Here is a 25,741-nt window from a genome sequence, read left to right as displayed (position 1 = left end):
ACCAGGGAGAGAAGACGAGGCAGAGCTGACCACGCCTTCCTCGGAGAGTCGTACAATGGAGGGGAGGTCAGATCCGGCCAGTGTCATGGAAGAGGGAAGCAGTGATAGAAGCAGTGTAACGGTTAGGAGAAAGGTCACTGGGTTGGCGCGAGAAGCAAGTTCAAATGTACAGGAGCGCGGGACAGCAGAGAGTGAGGATTGGGAACCGGGTCCTAAAGCACGCCGGAGGCAAGGGGAGGAGCTAAGCGACTCAGCGTCAGAAGAGTCCAGGAAGGGCAATGCCCCAGCGGGCAGGAGGACCCAGAGGAGGAGAGAGCAGCGCAGAAGGTGGAGCAGGGCTAGGATCTTAAACTGGTGCGGAAGGGGAAGTGATTCAGATAGGACTTCACCGATCTAGAGTCTAGACGTAGGGTTGCACGCTCTGGCTTTAAAATGGAAACTATACTTCAATAAAGACTTTTGTACATAATATCAGCCTGGCGTTGGTCCTCTGTGAGCTGGGACCTAGAGGCAGCCCTGACAACCAGTAATCCTAATATTAAAAATAATCACTCTTATCAACACACTGTAGGGAAGTTTAGTTTTAGTATCTACATGGCAGCGTTTCATAAACGATGTATTTCCACTTTCAAAACAAGCTTTGGGTCAAGTTGGCGTCCTCTCCCTGCGACCTGCAATATGTCTGCTTGGAAGCGCCAAAATATTTTCACTTGTTTGCCCATCCTGTCATGGTAGCAAGCAATATAAGCTTAATCAAGTTCCTTCACCTTAAAGTCTTTCTTTATGCTTCTGGAGAAAGTGGTGAAACAGGTGGAATGCACATGAATAAATATCTCAGATACTTGCTAGCAGCTAAAGCAAAATGAAGACAGGAGTGCCTGACGTGCTCTGGTCCATGGGGTCACGAAGAGTTGGACACGACTAAATGACTAAAAAACAACAAAGCGAAATAGCTAGCTAAGGAGAAGAAGAAGAGTTTGGATTTGATATCCCGCTTTATCACTACCCGAAGGAGTCTCAAAGCGGCTAACATTCTCCTTTCCCTTCCTCCCCCACAACAAACACTCTGTGAGGTGAGTGGGGCTGAGAGACTTCAGAGAAGTGTGACTGGCCCAAGGTCACCCAGCAGCTGCATGTGGAGGAGCGGAGACGCGAACCCAGTTCCCCAGATTACGAGTCTATCGCTCTTAACCACTACACCACACTGGACAAAAACATGCAACCTCGAGAAGCTAGTTCAGGCATCACCAACTTGGTGCCCTCGGAAAGTCTTCAACTCCCACCAACCCCAGCCCAAACAGCTCTGCTTACTGGGACTGCTAGGAGTTGCAGTTCACAACATTTGGAGGGAACCAGGTTGACCAAGACTCAGTTGACCAAGATCAGTGTTGTTGTTTTTCAGCTGGAGTGCACCGGAGCGCAGTTCTGTCACCACTCAGGTGAGTGCCATTGCGGGCCAGTGCTCCTGCTGCCCATTTCTTGTCTTTATGACCATCTGAGAAGTCCAAAACGAACATTTCAATTCGGAAACTGGCCAGTGTATGCAGGTCTATACTTTTTTTCAGATCTATGACTCCACTTAGCTCCTAGCCACTTCTAGCCACGATTGGTCAAGCTACAGAGTGGGGCCATTGGTATTTCCCTTTCTTCAATCTGCCTCCCATGGCTGGCTTTAAGCTTTCCAGGCAGGCCCCTACCACTGCACACCTGTGCATTTGCGTGAGGGCCCTTCTGAGTTGCCCTAGCCATCTGCCTGAATCTAAGTGAACAAGGGAAATGGGGGCACATTTATTTGACAGCCCCCAAACCAGCTAGGGAGACAACTCGCTGTAGTCTTCAGCACCTGATATGATAGCCATGTTCAAATATATGATGGGGTGATATGATAGCCATGTTCAAATATATAAAAGGATGTCACATAGAGGAGGGAGAAAGGTTGTTTTCTGCTGCTCCAGAGAAGCGGACACGGAGCAATGGTTCCAAACTGCAAGAAAAAAGATTCCACCTAAACATTAGGAAGAACTTCCTGACAGTAAGAGCTGTTTGACAGTGGAATTTGCTGCCAAGGAGTGTGGTGGAGTCTCCTTCTTTGGAGGTCTTTAAGCAGAGGCTTGACAACCATATGTCAGGAGTACTCTGATGGCGTTTCCTGCTTGGCAGGGGGTTGGACTCGATGGCCCTTGTGGTCTCTTCCAACTCTATGATTCTATGATTCTATGATTCTATGATTCTATGATTCTATACCTCCGTGGGAGATGAACGGCACTGTTGTCAAACTGGCATCTGTTCAGGGCTGTCCCGAGTTGCCTGGCGACTTGTTATAACAATTTCATGGTGAGTTCCAGCACCTATTTTTCTCGAAAAAAGATCTCTGACTGAGATTAATATGAAAGTGAATATGATTCGTATCTTCATCCTCTTAACATTTCCATGAGATCATAAGCAACGATCCAATCATGAAATGAAGATTATTAGGCAAGCTGTTTAGGGAGCAAGTGTTTACAAAATGCATTTCCAACTAAATGAAATGATGCATTAAACATTAATGCAGAGACTTCTGGGATCATAATCAATGTATTTTTCTCTAATATTCATGACATCCCCATACTGGCAAAGACATGCTCAGAAAGGCGCATCTCAGTTAATAACTCTCTCGACATAATCTGAGCCAGTTAAAGTTTCTCATGGGCTTTTAATGGCAATCCCATGTAGAGGGATTTAAACTATTAGGTTTGGGGGATCAGTCTGGATGATATCCAGGGGTACCTTGCAGGCCTGTGATTCTGCATCAAGGAGGCTTAGAATCTAGTACATGGGTAGGCAAACTAAGGCCTGGGAGCTGGATCCGGCCCAATCGCCTTCTAAATCTGGCCTGCGGATGGTCCAAGAATCAGCATGTTTTTACATGAGTGTCCTTTTATTTAAAATTCATCTCTGGGTTATTTGTAGGGCCTGCCTGGTGTTTTTACATGAGTAGAATGTGCGCTTTTATTTAAAATGCATCTCTGGGTTATTTGTGGGGCATCGGAATTTGTTCATTCCCCCCACTTCAAAATATAGTCTGCCCGCCCACAAGGTCTGAGGGACAGTGGACCGGCCCCCTACAGAAAAGATTTGCTGACCCCTGATCTAGTAGAAGAGGCCACTGAACTGGTCAGACCAGTTTCTTAGTAAGGTAGCCTTAGCCTTAGCTAGCCAGGTAAGTACCACCATTGACATGCCCAAAGATGTTGTCCTGTTGCCATAGAGACAAATGAGTGGGTCCTTTCCCACTTCATCTGGCTCAATACCATGTCATCTTAGGGTGGAAAACAATAGGCCAAGGGGAATTCTGTTTCTCTGTGTGTATGAGTTTTGGTTGATGCTGGAAGCTGGAGACAGAGGCAGGTTTAGGGAAATGCAACCAGTTCACCCACACTGGTCGCTGAGCCGATAGGGCACTGCAGGGAGCACCACAACAGTGATGAACAACAGAAGGTGAGAGGTAAGGGAGTGCTGAATTTTGGCATCACACAGGGTGCCGCTGAAATTTTAAACCCAAAGTTCAACATTGCTGGAGACACAGAGACTTGTCTTGCTGAACCCAAAGCTAGGAGCTTTGCTAGAAACTAAATAGGAAGGCAATACAGTGGTACCTCGGGTTACATATGCTTCAGGTTACATACACTTCAGGTTACAGACTCCACTAACCCAGAAATAGTACCTCGGGTTAAGAACTTTGCTTCAGGATGAACAGAAATCGTTCTCCAGCGGCGCAGCAGCAGCAGGTGGCCCCATGAACTAAAGTGGTGCTTCAGGTTAAGAACAGTTTCAGGTTAACAACGGACCTCCGGAACAAATTAAGTACTTAACCTGAGGTACCACTGTATCTGAAAAGCATTAATGCTGTGAGCCTGCCCATCCTATGCATAGATGTGTAGATAAAACCATGTATCCCAAAGATACCACAGTCTCCACTGACCTTCATTCCAAGGAAACTGAACTCTGGATAGGTTTGGTCATCCCTGAAGTCTCTCTCACTGCTTGGAGATTGGTGTGTGCAACAATTCTTCCCTCACTGATGGACTTCTCTTCCATATACCTGGAAACTCCAACTAATCCAGGATGTGGCAGCTAGACTGGTGACTGGGAGCAGCCGCTGAGACCACATAACACTGGTCTTGAAAGACCTACACTGGCTCCTAGTGCATTTCCGAGCACAATTCAAAGTGTTGGTGGTGACCTTTAAAGCCTAAATGACCTCGGTCCAGTATACCTGAAGGAGCATCTCCATCCCCACCGTTCTGCCCGGACACTGTGGTCCAGCACCGAGGGCCTTCTGGTAGTTCCCTCACTGCGAGAGCAAAGCTACAGGGAACCAGGCAGAGGGCCTTCTCAGTAGTGGCACCCACCCTGTGGAACGCCATCCCACCAGATGTCAAAGAGAAAAACAACTACCAGACTTTTAGAAGACATCTGAAGGCATCCCTGTTTAGAGAAGCTTTTAATGTTTAATAAACTATTGTATTTTAATCTTCTGTTGAAAGCCGCCCAGAGTGGCTGGGGAAACCCAGCCAGATGGGTGGGGTATAAATAATATATATTGTTGTTGTTGTTATTTACTTCCTGCCCAACTTATTGACAGGCACAAAAAATAATGCATGTCAGTCTTTCAAATACCAGGTGCAATTCAGCCCAAGCTCACACTGGCTAGGTCCTATTTATTTTGGGAGGAGAGAGATGCAAGAGCTTAACTCGCTCAAATACAAGCATTGCTTTCTGAGTGGACTGTGTTTGTTGCCTTAAGGGAATCCATGGTCCTCCACATGTTGTCGGACTCCAACTCCCATTATCACTGACTGTGCAGGCTAGGGCTGATGTGAGTTGGAGTCCATCAATATTCAGAAGTCTGCAATTTTCCACCCCTTCCTTAAGTGATAAAACTGTCAGGAGCTCAGCCTACACTTGAGTAGGACCCTGGCAGAGACACATGCCCGACTAGCATGTTCTCTCCCTCCTGGTATTTTGTTCGAGAGCTTCAAAAGCTTTCTTCTGCCTGAACATCACAGCGACTGATGCCAACCTACACTGGTACACTTAGGGATCTGCAGAGTCTGCACAGTTGCGTAACAGACCTCAGCAACTCAGCATTTTGGCATTTTCTACTTTATTTACATATAAACACACAAAGCACTGCAACCTGGCTCCCTCTCTCTCTCGCATCAGACAGCAAAGAGAAAAAGAACAAAGGACAAAAGTCCCACTTCACAGAACACAGTAACACAAACATTCTGTCTCTCTCACTTCCCACTCTGTGGAGTCAAAACATACACCGTCAAGTGATAGACAACAATCCCATGACTGCAATCATGGAGCAGGAATTCTAACAAAAACAAGCAAAAATTCCCAAGCAGAATTTACCTACAGAACCCACACAGGATCACAGATAGGCTAGTCTCAACAGGTTTGCTATCTCTTTGCTGTAATATTATGAGCTGTGAGTTCTTTAATTTGCTAGTTATTCTGGGATGAGAGCTTCAGAATTAGGAGTTGTGTATACAGACCCATCTCTAGAGCCTGTTCCATCCCCTTTGAGAAACACGGATCTATGCTGCTCCCTAATTGCTGTGACCAGGCCCCAGAATGGAAACTGCAATGCAATTTATGAAGTGGCAGTTTATGGTGGAGCCTTGATTTCCTCCCAGACGCCAGTGCTCTTTAATGCATGCTTAAACACAGGTGGTGGCGGTTATTGAGGGAGTTTGTGATTTAATAAGTGCTTGGAGACATTTGTGGGATTTACAGCTAGATGGATGAGGACTGTTGTTTTCCAGGACACATGCAGACTATGGGTGAAGGCTGAGACACCCCACTTTAAGAGCACACACTGAAGATTCTTCTCCTGCTCAGTTAGCCAATTTCACCTCAGTTGTTGAATCTTGCATGATAAATATAAATTTCAGGAGTCTGTCCACCCTACTTGTAAACCAGGTTGAGTTGTTTGTCTTTTTTAAAAGGGGGGGGGCAGGGAATGAAGGGTGTGACTATCTGGAGGTATGCACATTTACTCTTTCCTTATTCTTATTTTTTTAAAAGCATGTAAAGCAAAGTTGTAAAAACTTCTCTGGGGGCTGGAGGAGAGAGCTGGGTTTGTGAAACCGCACCACACTTTCCATCCTCTCCTGCCACACCAGGTGGTTTGCCACACCCTTTGAGAACCACTGCCTTAGAACAAAACAAAGTGGCTTTGTTGTTCTAGGGCAGGCTTCCTCAAACTCGGCCCTCCAGATGTTTTTGGCCTACAACTCCCATGATCCCTAGCTAGCAGGACGAGTGGTCAGGGATAATGGGAATTGTAGTCTCAAAACATCTGGAGGACCGAGTTTGAGGAAGCCCATTCTAGGGCAACAAAATAGATCCAGTTCAGTTGTTCAAAACTAAAGTTCCTGTATTAAGCTTGAATCCCACACTCAAAACACTGGCAGTCTAGGGGCACCCTAAGTTTTCCTTATGAAGACCAAGGGAGGGGAAGTAGGCTTAAATATTATCCTGATTAAATGAAAGCCTATTTAGCCTGAGATCTGTGGTAGATAGCTATTCTGCTAAACCAGTCTGTGTCAACCTGGTGTCCTCCAGATGTTTTGGACTACAGTTCCCATCAGCGCCTGCATGGCTGTACTCACTTTTTCTACCCCAAATGTTCAATAAATGTTGTTCTATTATTATTAATGTCTTGCTTTTTGTTGCACTAGTGCCCCTCCAGGCAGCAATAATTCAGTAACATTGGAGGAAGCAGCACGGAACAATAAATAAAACAGAATGATATGTGGGTGGTTCAGTGTAAATCCACCATAAATGCATTATTGCTGAGTCCATCATATGTTCCAGAACATACCTACCAAAAAATCCCCAACAGTGTGAGGTTATTACTGCTTTAAAATCAATCTACATATTTTAAGTTTTTAAAAAGAATTGCTCAATCGCAAAATTCGCATACTTGCTCCCCACCGCAATGCATTGAAAGGGTTAGGGCAGTACTGAAATACCCATCCCTGATGCACTGGGAATTATGGGTGTTGCGTATAATTGTTTAATTGACAATGAAATAGGGAATGCCTAAATGTGTATTACAGAAGGCTTTAACGTGGGGAAATTCCACTGTATACTAAGTGGTCTCTGAACTCCTCAATGGGTTGATTAACTATTGTTGTTTTCTGCTAGCTAACATGTGAGTGTTTAACCTTAGATCAGGTGACAGAGGTACTGAATTGCAAATTCACCACCTTGGAAGGGTGGTGGCTGAATTTTTGTTCCCAGTCTTTGTGGAAGTAAGGACATGTAATGACACTCTCCAGTGAGGAGAAACAGCTCCAGGCAAAATGGAGGCTGTAAAGAGGGAGACCTTTGTTTATAGCTATGTTTGGAATTATCTTTTATTTCTAAGCTGCTGAGCCTGTGCTGGACAGCACAAGATATGATATGGAATTATTTGGATGTATCTTTGATGTTTTTGTTCTGTTTTGAAGAAAGTTCTGCAAGTAAAGCTTTGCATCAAAATTATGGACCTTGACAATGTTTTTCTTCCCAAAGGAGTCAGTTTTTATGCATCTACTTGCTTCAAACTGTGAAATATTAATATTTGCAGTAGTGGTGAAGGAATGGATTTCCCAAATCTAAAATCTGAGTGTGCAGTCAGTCTGAAACGGGCCCCCAAATCCCCATTTTTCCTGTACCAAGGGTGCATTAGCTAAAAACCATTAACTCGAACTGTTGAGCAAATGCATAACAGGAACCTAGCTCTATAAACAAAGCACTCTCCTTTATCAGTCTGTGACGCTTAATGGATGGTCTTGTCCATTCCCAAGTACAGACAGGATGGCAGAGCTGGGGCTTATCTTATCTTGTGGGTTGTAGATATCCTGACACACTGACGCACAAACCTTGCAAGACACCCCCGCGCTCGGGGGTGACGCCAGGAGTGCTCTTAGAGTTGGTGACCTTCTTACTTACCCCAAGATAAGGAATACAGGAACAGGAACATCCTTTTATGGTCAAGAGTACCGGAACAGGAACATCTGTTTATGGTCATGGATGTCAACTTACGTGTCTGGATTCCTGGGGAAGGGGGGAGAGGGTGCCTGGAGGATATATATACTGTATGCAATTTCTCTTGCTTTTCTGCTTGCTGTGAACTGATTCACGCAGTGCCTTCTGCAGAATAAACTCTTTCTCTGAACCAAACCTCGGTGTCATTTGACTTCCTTCCTCCCGTCTGGAAGCAACACAGACCCCACCAATCAGCCTTAGTCTAATAAGGCTACAGTGAGGACAGGTGGGCTGTGCTGGAAGTGACCCACATTCTAGTTTACTTTTCTCCTGGCTCATTCCAGGTTGGATGGTATTATGCATTTTTTTCAAGCAGTGCTTTTTCCCCCCAGAGGATACTCAAGCATACGCAGTGCCAGCACCTCCTTGTTCGTTGTTGCTAAAAAGTGTGGCTCTTACGTATTGTAACAACCTCATGGTGAGTACCGGCACCAATTTTTCTTGAAAAAAAAAGCACAGGTTTCAAGAAATATTGATAGCACCAGAGGTGTCTCATAAATAAAAATTCAGAAGGAATGTGTAGAAGGAACTGCGAAAAGCTCCTGCAAGATAAATCTGAAATACAAAACAGTGACAGTGAGAGTTTCAAAGGAAACTTCTATCTCCTTCAATGAATGATGTGTTTTCCTACGAAAGTAGCTCAGATAAAACCTGAGTCTTAAAAATATAAAGTTTTAATGGGAGACAGAAATCAGTTTTTAAAAAATGTTCAGTGCAGCCTTCACCAGCATGGTGAGCTGCAGATTTCAGCAGAAAGCTAAAGGACATGTACAGATGGGAAATGAAGCAGTAGGTCTGCCCTGAAACTTCTGCAGCCACAAACAGTATTGAAAGCAGGAATGTGTATAACCACTCCAATGCCATCCTGAGCACAAATCACTATGGGTCCCTTAGAAGGATTGAGTGTACACTCAAGTTAGCTTGGGCAGGGAGAGGTGTCTGCAGGTGGTTTTTTTAAAATGTATTTTTATTAAAGATTTTCTTGGTTTACAAAAGTATGTGCAATGTCTCTCTTTTTTCAAGTAACATCTTTTACAGATCAGTTTCATTTGTTGAGACATTAGGAAGAAAAGGGGGAAAGAGGTGGAGGGGGAAAAGGTGAGTGGGGGTGAGGTTGGATGGTGATGTTTCTATTTTACTTAATATATGTGGGGTGTTGTGTCAGCATGACTTGTGCAGGTTCTTTGCTATTCACTTGTGTTTCTTTGGTGTTGAGAGAGGTTGGAGCTGGCCTAGGGTGTGGTTGTTCATTTGTGGTTGGCTGTGGTGGTCTTTGTTTTCATGTGTTAGTGGGGTGTGTGTGTGTGTTTTGGATCAGGTTAGCCATATTGATTTGTATGCCGTTGGTGGATTTTTGTCACATACAGAACCCAACAAGCCATACCGTGAAGGCGTCTTCTTCTGTTTGTCCCCGTGTCAGTTTCAGTTTATTGGTTAATTTTTCTAGTTGGACTGTTTCCCATACTATTTGGTACCATTGGTCCGTGCTTATTCCTGACAGGTCTCTCCAGTATCTGGTTATGATGTTTCTGGCTGCAGGTGTTGCAGGACTTTGCAATGTTTCAGAAACCTCTTTGAGCTGAGACAACGCAGGGTCAGAAGAAATGAGATGACCACCAGGGACAAAACACACGCACTTCTTTTGCAGCACTGCTCACCCAAAGATGGCAGCCTGTGATATGATCCAACATAACAGCCACAAAGTCAGAAATGTTGCCTAAGGACAATGGATGGTCTTGGAATTTAGATTCCAAGCACTGAACACCATCAAACATCTATTGGATTTAGGGATTGTAAGGAAAAGAAGGGCCTAGATAGCAGACATCAAAGTCAAATGTGAAAATCCTCCACTTGAATCCTTGGAGAGCCACTGCCAGTCAGAGCACCAAATATTGGTCTAGATGGCCAAAAGAGAAATACATTTTGCTTTGTACTGTACATTAGGCAAAGGTTCTGCTCTCAGATCACCTTCAAACTTCTGGGGGAAAACCAAAACTGGCCCATTTGCAGCCCAAGATTTCACTTAGAGGACAACTCAGATTTATTTAAAGGTCTTCCTACAACCCACTCTTGCTTTTAAAAGCAGTCACCGTCTCCCCACCTTCCTCCTCGCACCTTACGAAGTTTCAGTTCATTTCATGCAAGAATAAACCTGGTCTTATGATCAAAACAAGCACCGCGCTGTGGAAGGGACATAAATTGTCATGGATTAAATAGATTTAGACTTGACAGACTGCAAAGTATCCAAGTCTTTCAAGTATAAAAGCAGAGGAAGAGTGTTGCGCCCATCGTGACAAGTAAACCTGTCAAGCAAGATTGCCTGTGTGGGATTCAAGGAGAGGCAAGAGAAGTGGGGGGAGGGGGAAGTGGAGCGGAGGAAAGAAATCGTGAAGGATTCATATCCCTGCTAATTTTTTCTTTTCGCCTGTTTGTCACTGGGCTTGTTTTATGGGGGCTTTGCAAATGTTTTCCACAAGCCCTGTTCATTTACACCGGAGGACTCCGTATTCATCATTATAATAGCATTCTCTGCCCTGTGGGGATCTGCACCTTGATGCCACAGGCATAATCAATTGCTTGAGAGTGGGAGAAGGACAATGACACACTTTCAGGAGCTGCAGAAAAGGTAGAATTTCAATAAGGATACTGGAACTTTGCAAATTGACCAGGCAGCCAGCTGCGGCGAATAAACTGAACAGTCTTCCAAAGTGGTCGTAAGGAACTAGTGAGACCACATTTGGGATACTGTGCACAATTCAGGGTGCTACACCTAAAGAAAGATATTGCAGAGCTGGATGGGACCAAGACCTAGGTTATACGATTGAATTGGACAAATGGAAAAAGTTCTGGATAAAAAACTTAAAATTTACAGCCTGCTACTTAAAGGTAAAGTGGCCCCTGACCGTTAAGTCCAGACACGGACGACTCTGGGGTTGCGGCGCTCATCTCACTCTATAGGCCAAGAGAGCCGGCGTTTGTCCACAGACTGCTTCCAGGTCATGTGGCATGACTAAGCTGCTTCTGGTGAATCAGAGCAGTGCACGGAAACGCCGTTTACCTTCCCGCCGGAGCGGTACCTATTTATCTACTTTTGACGTTCTTTCAAACTACTATGTTGGCAGGAGCAGGGACCAAGCAACGGGAGCTCACCCCGTCGCGTGTATTTGAACCACCAACCTTCTGATCGGCAAGCCCTAGGCTCTGTGATTTAGACCAGAGTGCCACCCGTGTTAAATAAGGGAAAATTTCATGAAAATGAAATACAGGTGGTATCTAACCCCTGTTAAGTTGGCTAAAATAAATAAATCTCACAACAATAATTGTTGGTGTGATGGCCTGGGATTCCGATTCAGAGGCTGAACCAGAGGAATCCCAGCCTGCACAGGAGTCCCCGCCTCCAGGGCTGGCTGAACTGGGGCAGGGCCTTGATTCTGAAGCGCCTGCACCTGTGCCGGATCCTCAGGAGCAGGCACCAGGTGAATCCACTCTGGCTCCAGAGGTGGTTGAGGACTCAGTGCCTGCAGGTGAGTCTCCCCCTGGGCCCAGTAACCCTTCAGCCTCTCCTGAACTGCAGAGGCTCAGGGCAGAGAGGCGAAGGGAACTGGTTTCACCCAGGAGGAGTGCTCGCCTTAAGGCCAAGAGAGGCGGGTCTCCTGGGGGCCGGGGCCGCCCCTGGCCTCAGAACAGATAAAGGCCAGTCAGCCCGGTCCCAGGTTGCGGGAGCAACGTCGTTGTTGAGTACCTGTTCCTGCCCAGACCTGACTCTCCAGTGCTCCTGTCCCCGCCCGGCTTCCTGCTTCGGACCTTGCCCCGCTCCTTGTGGACTGATTCCAGGCTAGTGACCCAGGACCAGACTTTGACTACGCCAACGGTAACCTTCCCCCCAGGATCAGCACAGTTGGAGGTGTAAAAACCAAATAGGAACATTTTATCACATGTGGTGGAATGTAGACATAGACATTTGATGTAATAATCACACATCCATCAACGGGAGAGAATGAAAATGCTGACATCAGCTCCACTGGATGGCCCTGGATTCTAGCAAAAAGATAAGGTAAAGGACCCCTGGATGGTTAAGTCCAGTTAAACTTGACTATGGGGCACGGTGCTGATTGGATTCCAGTATTGTGAGACAGCAGGTGAAAAGATCTCTATCCACTTGCTCCACCCCAGGCATCTCCATTGCTTGTTTAGATTTCTTTGAGAATGTCAATCAGAGGTGCAATGGTCCAGGGTCATGGGGGGGGGAGGGTTGAAGACCCATTACTATTTCTTCAGAAGGTTCCCCATCTCCAGTGTCCTTGAGTAGCCCAATCAACATGAACATGGAGCTTTTAGCCACTGAGAAGCAGTCTTCTCACCCTTTCTGATGATTGGAGCCAATCAAAGTGAAAGGAAGTGAGCCAGCCACTGAGGATTGGCTCCTAGGGTCACTTTGGAGAAGGCACTTAGGGACAACACTGAGTTGTTGTTGTTCGGTATGTTCCAAAGCTAAGCATTTAGGAACAGAAGGTCCTTCAGTTTCAAAAGAACAGTGTGCAAGCTCTGTTGCATACAATGGAACTTCAAGGGAAACCCAACTCAAGGCACTCTGAAAGAAAATAATGGAGCATTCTAAATTATTGCCTATGTACATGCACAGAAAATAGTAGATCTAGTTGAAAGGCAATACGGGAAGGTCTGCATGAATGGTTGCAACACATCCCTAATTGCTAATATTGTAACAATTATAAAATAGTTTTTATAATCTCAGATCGTTGCATAAACTTAGGTGGGGCTGTGGCTGTGACATTGGGTGCCTGTGATTATCATGAAGGGACTCTGCAATTCTGAGTTTGCCATGACACCACTGGTGTAGTCATTAAGCATGTGGATAGCCATGATGTAGTGGTCACTGTATACTTGACTTTCTAAAACCTTTTGATAAAGGTCCTCACCATGATTCCTGAGAAAGCTTAGGAGTCATTAGATAAGAGGTCAGGTCCTCGTGTGGATCAGTAACTGCTTAAAGAACAGAGAACAGGTATCAATGGACAGTTCTCACAATGGAGGGGTGTAGTCAGTTGGGTCCTCCAAAGATCTGTATTGGGGTCCCATGCATTTTAACATGTCCAAAAATGATCTGGTGTTAGTAGCGAGCAGTGAGTGGCCAAGTTAACTGATTACACCAAATTATTCAGTGTGGTATAAACAAAAAGGAATGGCAAAGGGCTCCGAAAGGATCTTTCTCCAAACTCAGTGATATCATAAAAGTAATTCAGTGTAAGGAAATGTAACATTATGCAAATTGGGTCAAAAACCCCACCAATCAATCCCAACTTCACATATATACTGATGCCACCTGAACTAGTCAAGACTGATAAGGAAAAAGATCTAAGAGATGAGGCCAATTGCCCAATGAAAGACCTCAGCTGGTGTGTGGTTGGTAACACTGATTTTTAAATGTAACACTATTTTTTAAAGAAGAGGCACCCTGGAAATTACAGGCCAATTAGCTTAACATCTGTCTCCATAAAACTGGTGGGAAGTACTGTTAAGTATAAAATAACTAGGTATATAAAGAAGAACAAGCCTTACTGAAGCAGAGGCAGCATGGCTTCTGTAAAGGCAGGTTCTGTTTCAAGAGCCTCTTAGAGTTCCTTGAGAGTGTCAACAAGCATATAGATAGAGGTGATCTGGTTGACATAGTGTACTTGAACTTTTGGAAAGCTTCCAACAAAGTCCCTCACCAATAACCCAATAGGAAAAAAATGAGGCAGTGTGTGGCTACTGCAAAAAAATAATGGGCTTCTTATATGCATCTTGTTGGCCTCTGCAGGAAGAGGGTATTGGTCTAGATACATACAGCCATACATAATTTTCTTTGTACGCCATCTTTCCATAGTTCGAACCATGCTCAAGGTGGCTTTCACCATGAAAAACAAACAAACCATAATTACAACGTAATGAAAGTGGTCATAAACAATAAATTAAACATTAAAAGTGCATTGTGGTTCGAGGACCCGACCCCAGCAATGTGGAATAAATACACAAGGACACGTGATATAAGGTTAATGGGCAAGAATAAGGCCACAATTTTATTGATTACAGCAGTGATAAGGTATTGGCTTAGGCATTGGATGTCTAAAACAAGAGGGTTTATTCACCAGTAGGTGGAGCCTGTTGATGCTAATCCAACTATAGGCTCTCCCCTGATGTCACCGAGGGTCGTGCCATGGCCTCCCGCCAAGCAGGCATCGGACAGAGTACACGACCGCCGGATTCCTTTAACGGAATACCCAAAAATTGAAGGCATAGGCGATGGCCACACCTAGCTCTTCGACACACCACAACACATTATTCCAATGCCTAACCTACCCACCAATACCACGAAAGTTGTGACGATTGCTATGAGGTAGGCAAAAAAACCAAAAAGCCTAATGCCAAATGGAAAAATTCCTACCAGGCCCCCTGGACAACCCGGGCGACCAACCTAAGGTCCATAGCAAGGCCAAGGAACTGAGACCCTGAGCTTAAAGGGAGTGGAGGGTGGGTGACTCGTGACGGGACGACGGAGCAGAGAATGAGGCCGAGGAGGGGCTGGCGTCACAGCACATAAGCTGCTAAACACGCCCCCTCGGCGGCACCTGGTTGGGTGCCTGCCGAGGGGCGTGGACGCCAGCCAGGTGAGTGGGGGAGGCAGGGGGCTACTGCCCCCTGCTAAGGGCGGAGCTCGGGCTCCCGCCCACAACCACTCCCCTCTCTTCCAGGGAGGAGAGTCTTTACTAAATTGCACAATTTCCACATAAACCATAATAAGATCTAAAATAAAGATACAAAAAATTGATCTCGATATCAGCAATAACCCCTGCCAACAATACCCTAACCCAAGAGACTGTTCAGCAACCTCAACTTTTGTAGCTGGAGTCAGTCCAATGAGCAGGGGGCAGGTCTTCCAGGACTCACAACCAAGAGGGTCCAATTCAGCAAGGCGCTTCTTATGCCAGTCTTTTGTGCAGGAATTATTCTAGCGCTATACTAGGGACTTGGCTGCAGTCTCCTGCAAACATGGTCTGAAAGGGCAAGCCTGAGTCACTCCACTTAGAAAAGGAGCATCTGTAAACAGAGTTCATACATCAACCGCAGAATGCTGGCTGATGTTTCATCTGGGACACTATTGTGTTTTCTTCTGCAACAGCCCATTTGCTAGACGCTAGGTTTCCCTCCTGGAGCAGCAATCTTTCTCCATCCTCTCAATGTGATTACAGTCCATTTCATTCCATAATAGGTTTCTTTTATTATTCCCCGAGGCATGCAAATCAAATTTTACTCAGTACCAAAATCTTTGTTCTACGATGAATGTTGGCTTCAAGTGCAATGGGGGGGGGGAATGGCTTCGCTATTGAATGCGACCCATGTTAATAGCGCTCCTCTCTTTCTCTGTCTCCTCCCCAGCTCTGCTTTGAAAGTAAACATCTGTCCAAGTTTATTTGCTTCGGTGGAAAGGCAGGAGAGTATCTTCGGGGAAAGAGCATGATAAAGGCAAGACAGATTACCCCACAATTATAACTTTCTCTGTCTAAATGTTTAATTAGATCCAACACTGCAGAGACAGGAAATTAGTTCAGCATCCATCTGTCCTGAGGTTTTCGAGATGGCAAACAAGAGGGGCTGCCTCAGCAAACCAGATTAAAATAGCAAAGCTTGAGAAAAAAATTAAAATGTTGGCTCACTCAGCTCAAACTCGCGCCAGAAATTAGACCACCTGTGGGTCAGCACATCTGATTGGGCTTTTCTTTCAGAAGAGTGATCAGGAAGTGATTTGCCAATAGGCTGTATCTGGCCCAAGGGCCGCCATCTTCTGGCTCACTGCACCTTTGTGCCATTTTAGCAGGGGAAATTAACTATTTCCCCAGGTGTGCTCTGCCCAGGAAGTTTCAGAAGCGGGAAGGAGTTGGCATAAAACATAGCCATTCTAAGGCTCTGTTTCTTTATTCCTCTTGAGCTCTGCTTTAATTAGTAGGATTCCTAAAATTATTTCTGAAATTAGAGCTCTGGTCTCCTGGGTCCTAGTGGCAACTCTGTGTTTGGGTTGTACTACTTCAGAGTATAGGGGACACAGGGGGCGCTGTGGGTTAAACCACAGAGCCTAGGACTTGCCGATCAGAAGGTCCGTGGTTCGAATCCCCGCAACAGGGTAAGTTCCCGTTGCTCGGTCCCTGCTCCTGCCAACCTAGCAGTTCGAAAGCACATCAAAGTGCAAGTAGATAAATAGGTACCACTCTGGCGGGAAGGTAAACAGCATTTCCGTGCGCTGTGCTGGTTCGCCAGAAGTGGCTTAGTCATGCTGGCCACATGACCGGGAAGCTGTACACCGGCTCCCTTGGCCAGTAAAGCGAGAAGAGCGCCACAATCCCAGAGTTGTCCGCGGCTGGACCTAATGGTCAGGGGTCCTTTTACCTTTACTTCAGAGTATAGGTAGAGATACACATGGTTGAAAGCTCTCCCCTGGTGAAAGAATCCCACATATAAATAAAATGGTATATCAGAGAGCAGGCTATGGTAGACTCTTTCTCCCCAGTCTCTAATTTCTATACAGATTGAGATTTCCATAGTAAGGGATACCACTATGGTTACAATCTGAAATGGTACAGTCCAGATACAGGTTTATCACACCAGTCTGAAATTTTGCTAGATTGTGACCTATATCCCGCCCCCTGCCCAACTTTTCTATAGCCATCAATAGTCTCACGTAGGTGACAAAGGGAACACTCGTCCATTATGCCTTTGTCACAACAGGGAAAAAATGCATTTTAGTGTTTTCTAGTCTCTCCCTCTCTCTTTGAGCTCAGGAGCTTCTGAGGCACAGCAGGATGGCAAATACAGCGCTCTCTCTCATCCAGCACACCTCTTGCACACTTTGCTAAATGCTATCTGAAAGCAGGTGACACCTGTGGCCTCGACAAAAGTGTCTCCTTGACTGCATTGCAAAGACATCGGCAGACCTGTCATTAACAAATCAAGCCGTGCAAAGTATTCTCGACTGGGCGGAAACAGAACAGCAACGGAAAGGCAGCTTTCAGGAAAAGTGACAAACGTTCAGGGTGCTGTCTGTTGAACCTTGGCTACGGGTTCAGGCTCCCTGCAAGCTCTAGGAACGTAATAGGTTTATTTAGGAGGGCTCTAAAACATACAGGCCTGCACTGCAGCAGGGTTTCCCTAAGGCTGTTAGGGAGAGAATATTTTTCAGACCAAGGTCTGCATTCCTTCTTGGAAATCCTGTCAAGAGCTGCAGAACACTGGTAGATGGGGCCTGAGGCAGGAGTGGGCAGATTTATAAATCTGTAAAATACAAAAAATAAATTATCAGGTGTTTTGGACTACGGCACCCATAATCCCTGACCTTTGGCCATGCTGGTTGGAGATGATGGCAGTTGGACTCCAACATTATCTTAATGGCCACAGATTAGCCACTCCCCCATATTAGGAATCTCCTCCTCCTCCTCCTCCTCCTCCTCCTCCTCTTCTTCTTCTTCTTCTTCTTCTTCTTCCGCCCATCTGGCTGGGTTTCCCCAGCCACTCTGGGTTTCCCCAGCCACTCTGGGCAGAATATTGAAAACAGAATAAAACACCAAACATTAAAAACTTCCCTAAACAGGGCTGCCTTCAGTCAGATAGTTGTTTATTTCCTTGACATCTGAAGGGAGGGCGTTCCACAGGTTGGGTGCCACTACCAAGAAGGCCCTCTGCCTGGTTCCCTGTAGCTTTGCATCTCACAGCGAGGGAACTGCCAGAAGGCCCTATCTAGTGCGTCTCATGTTCATATAGTTTCTTACTGCACCCCCAACCCAATGTACTTTTCTGTCTGGAAAACATTCACATTCTCCCAAATGGCTGTGCAATCCGCTTCTTCCATGAAAGCTGAGATGTAACATTTCCCAGAGGTTTATCATTAGGGCTGCATTTGGTGGAGAAGAAGAAAAATCACATACTGTGGTTTTTCCCTCCCCCCCCCCAGCCTCCACATCCGTCTTTCCCAGGTAACAGAATCTGTATGCTTTCTCCTGCTCAGTCTGGGGTTTGACAGCCATGTTTTGATCTCCAAGCTGAAAGCATATTTGCTGTTGGAAAAACCTTTGGTTCAAAACCCGAAAGCTAAACTCAGCCTTCTCAAAGAGTTGAGCAAAGTGTGTTCTCATTGGTCAAAAGTTTGCCTGTTTGTTTCCTCCCTTCTATCTAGCGGCTTTTTTGATGTGTCAAAACTTCTTTCATCCATCCCCATCCCTAAGATCGATCGTTCTTTAGAGCAGTGGCTTTCAATCTCTCTCTCTCTCTTGATTGAGGAACCCTTTTGACATGTGAGAGGATGCAACACCACGAACCCTTCCCACAGAGCCCCCAAATACGAAGTTAAAAAGAAGAGGAGACTTGTAATAACTGGGGTTCACTGCCCTGTGCAAGAGGAGAAAATGTCGTGTTTGAGATGGGAGGTTGTAAGTTTTTACAGAACCCCAAAGAAAGCCAGCAGAACATTGGCTGAAAACAACCTACAAGAGTATTAGTATTCAATGGAGGGATGGGCAAATGTATCAAATTCAGTTTCTCTCAGCTTTTTTCTTTTCCAATCTTCATCACAATCACCATCATTTATTGGGAGAGTGCCTTTCCCAATAGCCATGCGCAAGGGAGCTTCAGTTCAGTTCTCCGCATTTCAACCTCAGATTTCAACACAGTCAGTGCTTTTCTTCTAGAAAAAAGGCGCCAGGTCTATATAGCCTAGAGTGGTCTGGATAGTTAAAGCTATGGTTTTCCCAATAGTGATGTATGGAAGTGAGAACTGGACCATAAAGAAGGCTGATCGCCGTAGAATTGATGCTTTTGAATTATGGTGCTGGAGGAGACTCTTGAGAGTCCCATGGCCTGCAAAAAGATCAAACCGATCCATTCTTAAGGAAATCAGCCCTGAGTGCTCACTGGAAGGACAGATCATGAAGCTGAGGCTCCAATACTTTGGCCACCTCATGAGAAGAGAAGACTCCCTGGAATAGACCCTGATGTTGGGAAAGAGGGAGGGCACAAGGAGAAGGGGACAACAGAGGACAAGATGGTTGGACAGTGTTCTCGAAGCTACCAGGATGAGTTTGACCAAACTGTGGGAGGCAGTGGAAGACAGGAGTGCTTGGTGTGCTCTGGTCCATGGGGTCACGAAGAGTCGGACACGACTAAACGACTAAACAACAACAACACCCCCAGAAAAAAACTCCTCCTCCTCCTCCTCCTCCTCCTCCTTCTTCAACTCCGCATGTAAATTCTCCAATGTTTTAGTGCAAATTTATCCTAATATAAATATTTTTGAATGTGGCTATGTTTAATGGGCTGTACGCCGGCTCCCTCAGCCAATAAAGCGAGATGAGCATCACAACCCCAAGTCGGTCATGACTGGACCTAATGGTCAGGGGTCCTTTACCTTTATGCCTAATGGACACATTTTAGAATAGCAATTTCCCTGCATATATTTTCACCCATTTGTGCATTTTTAAGCACACTTGACCCTAGTACATGCATCTCTCTCTCTCTCTCTCTCTCTCTCTCTCTCTGTGTGTGTGTGTGTGTGTGTGGCTGCAGAACTGCACTGAAAAAGTCAGATAAGTGCAAATTTTAAAGGATGGCTGTGTTTTGGTTCATGTATTGTTTCAGAAAGTGCGAATTAGGTAGGTTCACCTTTAAATGTGAACTAAATTGAATTCCAACCCCACCCCATCCCTAACTCCCTAAGTGAATTAGAAGAACATAGGAAGCTGCCTTAACACCAAGTTTAATGCATCATAATCCATTTCTCCACCCCACCCCCTTCCCAAAGAAGAAACCTTGACTAGTTCATTATATGTATGCTGGAAAGTGCCATACATTCATTCCCCCACCCCATATTAGTGACAAAATTCTCCATTTTGTAGCTAATGCAGAAGTCTCCTGTTGTAAGTAAATTACTGCACAATATGATTCCCGAGCCACAGTCCGCGTTTTCTGTTTTCATTAACTTCTACTCCATTTATCTTTAGCTGGACAAAAACCAGAGGCTGTTGCAGCAAAAAAATACGAAAAGTGCATTTTATTTCCTCCATTGTTTCTAACACCTTGCGTTGGTGTACCAGGCAATATCTCCTGCCATCCATAGGCCAGGTTCAGCGGGTGACCATGGCTATCAGCTGTCTGTCCTCATTGAATTTGGCAGGGAGGAAGATGGGAGAACATTAGAATTAGTTGGATCTGCCTGTCTTTGGTGCTGACTCTACAAGTCTTCTGCCCCACCAGTTCCGATGAGTACCAACCACCACTGACTGGTAGCAGCTCTCCGGGTTTTCAAACAGAACATTTGGCCACCTGTAGCTCTACTTGATGTCTTGCCAAATGCAAGGTGGTTCTTCTAAAGGAGATCCAGAAGCAACACAAAACACAAGGGAGTTGAGAAGAATATTTTATCCCTAAACAGCAAGCAATATATACATACCAGGCATGCCACTTGGAAGCCTTCAAGAAGTGGCAAAGTAACTCAGCCAGGTAGTCTTAGATTCCATGGCCCTGTGGCTAATCAGTCTGTGCATGAGCTTCTAAATCACTCTGCCCAAACCATCTGATTTTATAGATATCCACCTTCTCCCAATGCCTTACTTTCCATTAACAATTTCCAACATTAAAGTAGGTTCCCAGCACTAACCACCCAGTCTGATTAAGGCAGCTGTGTGTGGGGCGTCATCTGCTCCCAACTGATTAGGACATCAGAGAAGGTTCTCACACCTTCAAAAATTTAACAGTTGCCAGGGAGGGGGAAGGAACAGAGGCAGGAAGGGTAATAATGATAATAATAATAATAATAATAATAATAATAATAATAATAATAATAATAATAATAATAATAATTTATTTATACCCCGCCCATCTGGCTGGGCTTCCCCAGCCACTCTGGGCGGCTTCCAACAAAATATTAAAATACAGTAATGCTTCAAACATTAAAAGCTTCCCTGAACAGGACTGTCTTCAGATGGGGGTGGAGACGCTCCTTCAGATATACTGGACCAAGGCCATTTAGGGCTTTATAGGTCAGCACCAACACTTTGAATTGTGCTTGGGAACGTACTGGGAGCAAATGTAGGTCTTTCAAGACCGGTGTTATGTGGTCTCTGCGGCCGCTCCCAGTCACCAACAAGATACTGTCAACACTGCTACATTTTCCATTGTGTTTGCAACTTCTGAGGTTTACAGAAAGTCATCTGCCTTCAGATGTCTTCTAAAAGTCTGGTAGTTGTTGTTCTCTTTGACATCTGGTGGGAGGGCGTTCCACAGGGCAGGTGCCACTACCGAGAAGGCCCTCTGCCTGGTTCCCTGTAACTTGGCTTCTTCCAGTGAGGGAACCTCCAGAAGGCCCTTGGCACTGGACCTCAGTGTCTAGGCAGAACGATGGGGGTGGAGATGCTCCTTCAGATATACTGGACTGAGGCCATTTAAGGCTTTAAAGGTCAACACCAGCACTTTAAATTGTGCTCGGAAACATACTGGTACCCATGTCAAAATCACTACCTCCTCAATATACAATTGGTCTTCCGGTTGGATTTTCCCATATACTTGACTACAGTTTTTTGATGACTACTGAGGTGTGTGAGTCTGAGAAAGAGAGAGAGTATGACTTGGATAAAACTGGAGGAAGTCAGGGGTTGGATTAATTTCATTCCCTTTGCCAATAATCTTAGGACTGGTTTTAAGGCTCCAGCAAATGCATAGCAACACCATCTGTTAGGTCAGCCCTGCTCATGGTCATTGGTGTAGATCAGCCTTCGCTAGCTGACTGGGGCTTACGGGACCCTGAAACCAGAACATCCAGAGGGCACCAGGTTGGCAGACGGTGGTCTAGTGGAATGAGCTCTGGAAATACTGCTGTATCTGCAATTGCAGTTCTCCTTTGGCCCACATCAACCAGCTGCATATACATTTTTTCCGGAGAAGAAATCCTATCTCCATCATTGTATTCTCAGACACAATGGGGGGAAAGACCACAACAAGGCTATCCTTTCTGTAGCTTTCCCAACAAGATACTGTCAACACTGCTACATTTCCCATTGTGTTTGCAACTTCTGAGGTTTACAGAAAGTAAATAACAGATTTTATTCACTCTCTGATATTTCCACTACTTTTTAAAAAATGGCCGATTAGCAGCAAGTCCAGCACTTGGAGGCCAATTGGTCAATCCTCACTGTTCACAAAATATTCATTCGGCACAGAAGGCAATGCTAGCAAATCCATTGCAAGGGTATTTTTCAAAGCGTTCCTGTTCGAAACAACAGCTTTAGAGCCAGATTTCTTTACATATATCCATTTACCTGTTGTATTTGCATATTATTGTGATAATCCAGGAGTGAATACTGCTGTGAAAGTTCCCTCAGAAACCATGAGGCATTTTAGAAGGGCATTAAAAATGGAAGCATTGGGTTGAATCTTACTCTGATGTTGCGAGCAGAACAACTTCTGCTTGAACAATGGAGTTGCCCTTACTGCTCCTCTTTCTGTGCATCCCCTCTGTGCTCCCAAATCTGTTCCATGGGGTTCGGGAGAAACCCAAAGTGATAGGAGGGAAATTTTGTTCCAAGCATGAGCAGGAATGAAGTCCGCTTGCTCAGTGACTTAGAGTTTGTCCACAGTTCTATTGACCCACACTTTCTAGGCATGGATCTGAGGGGTTTTCCCCTTGCCCCACTCCTTTATCAGAACAAATAGCCATCCACAAAACCCCGATTGCCGTTTGCTCCAAATGAATGCTAAAGAGAGAGTTTTCCCACGGGGAAAGCAGCAGGAAAAGAGGAAGAGGGGATAAGTCCTTAGTTGGATACAATCCCATCTTAAGCTATGTGGTTTGTTCCTTTCTGCACTGACGAGTGGGATGCGGGTGGCGCTGTGGTCTAAACCACTGAGCCTAGGGCTTGCCGATCAGAAGGTTGCAGTTTGAATCCCAGCGACGGGGTGAGCTCCCGTTGTTCAGTCCCAGCTCCTGCCAACCTAGCAGTTTGAAAGCACAAAGTGCAAGTAGATAAATAGGTACCACTCCAGCGGGAAGGTAAATGGCGTTTCTGTGTGCTGCTCTGGTTTCGCCAGAAGCGGCTTAGTCATGCTGGCCACATGCACCGGAAAAACTGTCTGCGGAAGCAGACAAATGCCAGCTCCCTTGGCCTGTAAAGTGAGCGCCACAACCCCAGAGTCATTCGTGACTGGACTTAACTGTCAGGGGTCCTTTACCTTTTTACACTGACGAGTCAATGTTCTCTTCTTCTTCTTCTTCTTCTTCTTCTTGTATTAAAATTCTTCTACCCTGCCATTTGGCCAAAGGGATTCTTAAGGCAGCTAATGTTGTCAAAAGAAAAGCCACCAAAGAACCAGCAAAACTAAAGATCAGCAAAGAAACCAGCAAAACTAAAGATCAAGCATCATCTCCAAAATTTCAGCTGCCAGGAAATCATGCAATTCAGCCCCAAGAAAACCAGGTCTGCAGAATTCAGCTGTCAGCAGATGAAAAATGAACAGCAAAGAAGTCAAACAAGCCTCCTGAGCAGTGTTTGGAGTGAACTTTCTGTTGGGGGGGGTGCCCCCTCCTCAGATATGTCCACAGCACCTGTACGCAGGATGTTCCAGAGTCAGAGAGCTGAAGGTCAGTTTCCTTGTATGAGAATATTACTGCACATTACAAGTTGAACAGATGGGAAGTAAGCATGAACACAGGTATAGTACTAATCCCAAAGGAACTGCCAGCAGTCCAACACTCTGGTTTGCTGATGATTCGTCTACTTTGGCCAGAAATCCCTTTGCAGGTGCCCCCCCCCCCTCCAGCAAGCTTAAATTTAGAGATATTTTTCTACAAATAGTTTTCAGCTCTCGTACTTAGGAGCATGGACGCATCCAGATCATTAACTGAGCAATGCTGGGGCAGGGAAGTGCCCCACAGAGAAATCCTCATGTGGCACAAAGGCATCCAGTGAAGGGCAAGGAACCTGGCAAGGCAGACGGCAGGAATAATTTGTTGTAGTAGTTAATTTGGGGGCTATGCTGCTGGGTCTAAATCGCCTCATCCATCTCACAGGATTTACATTCTTGGGAATGTCTCTGAATGCAAGCATCTGTGTCTGCTCTTACTTCTTCCAATACCCTTTTTATTTTTAATTTAACCAGGTTTATATTTCATTTTATATATTTATAGAAACCCTCTAAGCAAGTTATAGGCAATTAAGAATGTATCTTTCCACAACAGTTAATTGATGCCTGCTTTTATTTTTTATGGTGGTTGTTGTTGTTACAAACCACTTTGATGTTTTTCTGTGAAATTGTGTGTGTGTGTGTGTGTGTGAGAGAGAGAGAGAGAGAGAGAGAGAGAGAATAAATATTGCTTAAGGACAGAGAGTGCTTTAAAACCAGGGCCGGGGCATGAAATTGTGCTACCCCACCCCCACTGTCTCCTCCTCCTCCTCCTCCTCCTCCTCCTCCTCCTCCTCCTCTCCCCCACTTAACTGTTAACTTTTGCCCTTGCAACAAGCTATTCACCTCCCTGACCTCCCTGCCTGGCTCAGAGAAGGGAGGTCTCCTTCCTCAGAGTGAGGCAGAGTAGACTACTGCAATGAGCTCTATGTGGGGCTACCTCTGAAGGTGACCCGGAAACTACAACTAATCCAGAACACAGCAGCTAGACTGGTGACTGGGAGCAGCCGCCGAGACCACATAACACCAGTCTTGAAAGACCTACATTGGCTCCCAGTACGTTTCCGAGCACAATTCAAAGTGTTGGTGCTGACCTTTAAAGCCCTAAAGGGCCTCGGTCCAGTATACCTGAAGGAGCGTCTCCACCCCCATCATTCTGCCGGGACACTGAGGTCCAGCACCGAGGGCCTTCTGGCGGTTCCCTCATTGCGAGAAGCAAAGCTACAGGGAACCAGGCAGAGGGCCTTCTCAGTAGTGGCGTCTGCCTTGTGGAACGCCCTCCCATCAGATGTCAAAGAGATAAACAACTACCTGACATTTTGAATACTTCTGAAGGCAGCCCTGTTCAGGGAACTTTTTAATGTGTGACATTTTAATGTATTTTTAATCTTTGTTGGAAGCTGCCCAGAGTGGCTGGGGAAACCCAGCCAGATGGGCGGGGTACAACTAATAAATTATTATTATTATTATATTATTAATATTGGGGCAAAAGGGCGGCTAGAGAGAGTGTGCACCACTGTTTGTTTGCTGTGGCAGCTCGAAATTTTGTTTTCAATACAGATCAAAGTTGAAAGCAACTTTTGGCATTTTTTTTAAAAAATCTTTATTAGACTTTTTTTAACAGTACAAATTAAAAATGAAGCGAAACAGATGAAAAGAACGAGTTACTGACATAACAGGCTTAAGAAATGCTCCATAACTATACACATTGATTATCCAAACTCTTTCTTTCTCCTTTATGTTTTCTTACAGGTTTGCTTAATATACACTGATTATCCTAACTCTTTGTTTCTCTTTTATGTTTTCCTTACAGAGTTTTCTTAATGGGGTTTCAAGATCAAGAGATAACTCAAAAGGTCCATAGTCTAGAGCACATCGGGGGTGAGGGGCAGTCATTATCCTTTACACTTGTGTAATCAATAAACGCTTTCCATGTTTTCTCGAA

At 45.3% G+C, this 25,741-nt stretch overlaps 2 long non-coding RNA genes across 2 annotated transcripts in view; both read left to right on the top strand.

The window, feature by feature from the left end:
• LOC309349173 overlaps positions 1 to 25,741 on the top strand; it is a 688,744-nt gene that overhangs the window by 422,282 nt on the left and 240,721 nt on the right. The window lies entirely within an intron of this gene.
• Positions 1,400 to 25,741, top strand: LOC309349194. The gene is made up of 2 exons (XR_014159816.1): positions 1,400 to 1,439; positions 25,610 to 25,741. It is a non-coding gene; the product is annotated as an uncharacterized lncRNA (long non-coding RNA).

Source organism: Podarcis erhardii, assembly GCF_964252035.2.
Source record: "Podarcis erhardii genome assembly, chromosome: 8".
In the NCBI taxonomy this organism is placed as follows: domain Eukaryota; kingdom Metazoa; phylum Chordata; class Lepidosauria; order Squamata; family Lacertidae; genus Podarcis; species Podarcis erhardii.
This window is presented reverse-complemented; position numbering and strand designations above follow the sequence as displayed.